Source organism: Aethalodelphis obliquidens, unplaced genomic scaffold (assembly GCF_003676395.1).
Source record: "Aethalodelphis obliquidens isolate GAN/ISIS:26980383/991018 unplaced genomic scaffold, ASM367639v1 scaffold14, whole genome shotgun sequence".
In the NCBI taxonomy this organism is placed as follows: Eukaryota; Metazoa; Chordata; class Mammalia; order Artiodactyla; family Delphinidae; genus Aethalodelphis; species Aethalodelphis obliquidens.
The window spans coordinates 29,528,815-29,533,783 of NW_020837958.1; the positions used below are offsets into that span (position 1 = coordinate 29,528,815).

Here is a 4,969-nt window from a genome sequence, read left to right on the forward strand (position 1 = left end):
TTCCCGTTGTGGAGCACAGGCTCCGGACGCGCAGGCTCAGCGGCCATGGCTCACGGGCCCAGCCGCTCCGCGGCATGTGGGATCTTCCCGGACCGGGGCACGAACCCGTGTCCCCTGCATCGGCAGGCGGACTCTCAACCACTGCGCCACCAGGGAAGCCCAGAGAGTGCACATCTTAAAACGCTCCTCTTTGTATTCTGTCTCAAGGATTATTTTTTAAGCAGTTGGTGTCTTACTATATAGAAAGGTGCAGCAAATCCAGACCCTAAGTACAAAGTCATCATAGCTAGTAACCGCCACTTGTTTTCCACTGAAATTGGTAAATTCTTCCCTGGACCCTCCTCACAGCGGCTTCTACAGACCACAGAGGTTGTGAACCTCCAGATGCTTTGTCCCAACATAGGGCTGTTGGAAGCCCTGCGAAAGACGCAGAAACTGAAGGCGGAAGAAATGGTGGCAGCACACCCCGCACTCCTTTCCTCATGACCTTGATCCCTTGTGGGCAAGGACTGAAAGGGCTGCCTAGCTCTTTTGTTCTGTGTCAGGGCCCCCTAAACTTGCGAGTGCCTGGGAGTCGACTGGGGGCTTGTTAAAAATTAGATTCTGTTTCGTGGAACTCCCAGATGAGGCTGGTGCTGCCGTCCAGGGACCACACTCTGAGTAACCCGTTCTCATCCTCTGGATTCTGAGCCAGAGTCAAGGTGTAGACCCCAAGTGTTAACAGATGGGCTTGTGCCACAGGACATGTCCGCCTGGCCTTTCAAAGCTTCCTTCAGGAAGCCTTCTCTTCAGTTCCTTTAGGTGCAAAGTGGTTAGGAACACGGACCCTGGAGCTAGATGTTTTGGGTTCAAATCTGACTCGGGGGCTTCCCTGGTGGCGCAGTGGTTGAGAGTCCGCCTGCCGAGGCAGGGGACACGGGTTCATGCCCCGGTCCGGGAAGATCCCACATGCCGCGAAGCGGCTGGACCCGTGAGCCGTGGCCGCTGAGCCTGCGCGTCCGGAGCCTGTGCTCCGCAACGGGAGAGGCCACAACAGTGAGAGGCCTGCGTACCGCAAAAAAAAAAAAAAAAAAAAAAAAAATCTGACTTGGCCTGTGTGACCTTGGGCAAGTTACTTAACTTCTCTGAGCCTTGGTTTCATTATCTGTAAATTGCAGATGATGGTAATACCAATCTCACAGGGTAGAGGATTAAAGGAGTGATTGTTTGTGAAGTTCTCAAGGTGGCCTTATAAATGTTCTCTCCTCTTCATTATTTTTGCCATCATCACGGTCTCTTTCCTCCCAGCCTCTCTCCAGCCCCAGCTTGTTCCTCTCTGGCCCCAGTGCCCAGCACAGAGAATCGTCTCAGAACTCAAGTGGGGCGCCCTGAGGCCGGGCAGAGCAGGGCTGCTTCTCACAGGATGCAGATTTATTGCCCGGAGGCCAACTTTAGGGCCGACTGAGGGATTCTGCTGGGATTACAGGCTCCTCCCAGCAGAGCCAACTTTTTCTCATCTTATCTGGGAGCTGACAGAAAACAGAGGGTGACCCAGTTCCAGTCTCACCCTGCTCTGGGGGCCACGGCCAAAGCCTGTGTGTTCTGGACCTTCTGCCTGTCTCCTGGGTTTTGCTCTGAGGGCAGCCCTCTCCCATAAACCAAGCCTGGTGAGGCTGGGGGAACCCATGAGTGTGGGCGGGGTAGGCTTCGAAGCTGTCGAGACGTGACATGGGACTAGGTCTGTTTCATCACCGACTCCCCTGTCTTCTTGCCAAATGCTGGTGCTGCCGTGCCCCGCCGGGGGCTGGAGGGGTCCGTGCCACACTCTGACAGAACGCAGTCCTCTCTTCAGATCCCTGGCTAACGAGAAAAACACACGCACACAAAACAAAGGCCCTGCTGCCCAACATAAAATACTGCTTCCTAATCCCCAGTGTGGCCAAGTACGCTGTTAAGATATTTAGAAGGATCTTGAATTATTTCCACTTGAAAAATGTTTTTATATCTCCCATTCTGTTCACTTGATTGGCTAAGGTGTAATTGCTCTCCTGGCCCGGACTCTGCTTCCTCACCGATGGGGACCCCGGTTTTGCATCTTGATATTAAGAACAGATACTGAGAGCTGAATGGGGCATTGTTTCTCGGCCAGATCAGTAGCTGCTGCCTGTGTTTAGCGAGTGAGCAGTCCAAGCCTGGCAGCCCGACCTAGACCACATTGTGTCTTGCTTTGACTACTTGGTTCCATCCAGCTCCAATCAGGAATGGATCACACACGTCCAGGTTTGCATTTGCGCTTCCTCCCCACCCATTTTGCACAGTTGCAGCGTAAGGGAGTAGGTTAGGGGGCTACCAGCCTGCTTTGCTTTCTGCGTGTTCAGGGGGCTGGGCTGGAGGGGTGGGGAAGGTCCCCTGGATGTCCACTCTCCTGCCCTCCTCCCCCCACAGTTGATATGGTCCCTTACTTGTGACCAGTAAAAGTTCTAGAAACTTCTCTCAGACTGTGAACAATGAGGAACACCCATTCTCTCCCCAGAAGGCAGAAATCACTTGAAATTTGGCTCTTTCATGTTTTAACCAGATAGGTCTAAATATAGAACCACAGAACCTCATTTTAAAAGGATTTGAACACGATCTACTGGTTACTTAAAAACTCTGACTGCAAGTCTTTATTATCCCGCCCGTGTCCCCCACCGCCTCCCTCCCTTTGCTCATCATGACATTTGGTCATAAATGCCAGGAACCCAAATAGAAGCCTTTGCGCAGTGCGACCCAGCTAGAGAACAATGGCAGGATGCTGGCTTGCAGAGTGTCAGCATTTGCCAAATAAGTTTATCCTTTATTTATTATTTTCACTGTGGCTTAAAACATGCATCCCTCAAAGCCAAGTCTCTAAACCGAAACGTATGTCAGGCCTGCTTCTGCTCACAACGAACGAGGAGACTTTCCCCTTCACTCCTCACCAGTGATTGGGACCAAAGAGAGTATGTTTTGAATTTACCGAGAGATCTACTGCTTTGGGCTCAGTTTTTGTACTTTTAAAAAGCCATCAATAATGACCAGTTTGTAATAAGAAAAATTTATGAACTGACAGGCAAAATGTAATTACAGAGGGGATTCCTTGCAAGAAAAAAGAGGTGATGTTAACAGACATCCCGACAATCTGTTTGCACTCATTTTCATTCATATAAATGATGAAGTGCTTCTGGGTGGAAGCAGCGTTCTCCAAAGCCTTCCCAGGAGGCTGGAAAAGTTGCGCCCAAGTTTTCGCTAACGAGGGGCAATGAGTCTTTGCATTAACTTCACCTTGTTATTCACAATGTGGATTTTTCACAGTGTTATTTTTATGACTATGACTATTACCCAGTAGCAATTTCTACACCTCGTCTTGTTGGTCCCTGAGGAGACCCAGCATAGTTGGGAGTTTCTGGAAAACCAGGTGATGTTGCAGGCACCTCAGGGGCTGCAGTTCCTTCCACCCCTCACTGTCTCTGGCCACTTTCTTCTTCCTTCAGTTCTAGCTACCGAGGAGAGATGTCGAACTTCTTGTCTGTAAAAGGTGCCCTTAAAGAGGGAGAGCAGAGATTACTGGGTAAATAGTAGAAGTTGCCCCCAAATTGCCTGATCCTGATGAGGATGGAGCATAAAACATTTATATATCATAGGTTTTGACAAATGCTTGAAAAATAATAATAATGACACCTGTCACCTACACGTCACTTCCAAATCATAAAGTACTTTTGATACCAACGTCTGCTTTGACCTTCACAGCAATCTGAAGGAACATTTACTATTGTACCCATTTTACAGATGAGGAAATTCAGGCTATATGACATTACTTGACTTGCCCACAGTCATGCAGCTTATTAGTACTTGAAGCAGGATTTGGACCCACATTTCTCTGTCTCTTAAGCCTGTGGTCTTTTGAACATGACAAAAATAGAAAGGCCAGTTCTTTTAGGAAGAACAAGGACCAGAATAGGCATTCTTGTTAAAGAAATACAATTTAGTGACATTTTATTTAAACTCGTTGACTTTTTTTTTTTTTGCGGTACGCGGGCCTCTCACTGCTGTGGCCTCTCCCGCTGCGGAGCACAGGCTCCGGACTCACAGGCTCAGCGGTCATAGTTAACGGGCCCAGTTGCTCCGCGGCATGTGGGATCCTCCTGGACCGGGGCACGAACCCGTGTCCCCTGCATCGACAGGCGGACTCCCAACCACTGTACTACCAGGGAAGTCCAAACTTGTTGACTTTTAAAGTGAGACCAAGGTTGCCAGAGGTGAGAACTGTTTTACTGTTTTGTATCTGCAAGGTGTGATGACTTCCCAAGTGTGTCCACATCTTGCTTTCTGTCATTCACTTTCTGTCACCACAGCTCTGTGGGCGGGCAGGGATCCATCACTATCTCCACATTGTGGAGGAGAGCAAAGCTACCAGGCTGGAAGACCTGCCTGGGTCAGAGAGGGCACCCCTGAGAAACTGGAAGCCCTTGACCACTTCACCACAGCTCACTGACATACAAGAGCGGTCTTTTTCTTGCTTTTTCAGGAAACCTCAGTGTGCTTTGCTTTTTTTCCTCCACGCTTACCTCTCCGTTGAAAGCCGACTGATCACAAATCAAGTTGAGATCCGGGAGTCGGTTGAAAGCACGCAGCATCCCCCCAAAGAGCAGTAACTAGAAAGAGGGGCTGGGGCCGGCACACCCCACCACAGCCCGACCCCCATCCTGACATTCACTCCCTCTGCGGCCTGGGCAGCTCTCAGCCGCCTAAGTAGACGGTGACGTTTCATAGAGATTTTCAGTAACAAATGTGGAAACAGGAGGGGTCTTGAGCCTCCACTTACCGAGGATCCAGTTGCACAACATCTCTATTTCTCTGGTCAAGGCTGCCGGATGCAGGTTGGGTGTGTTTGGCTCTATGCCCCCTCCCTGGGCACAGTCAACGAGTGACGAGGGTGGCTGGAGACTGCTGTGGCCGTGGGGAGGATGGC

General features: G+C 50.2%; 1 pseudogene; it reads right to left on the reverse strand.

The window, feature by feature from the left end:
* Positions 1 to 209: 209 nt before the first annotated feature.
* LOC113625219 (cytochrome c oxidase subunit 7C, mitochondrial pseudogene) lies at positions 210 to 401 on the reverse strand (annotated as a pseudogene).
* Between the last annotated feature and the right edge of the window lie 4,568 nt (positions 402 to 4,969).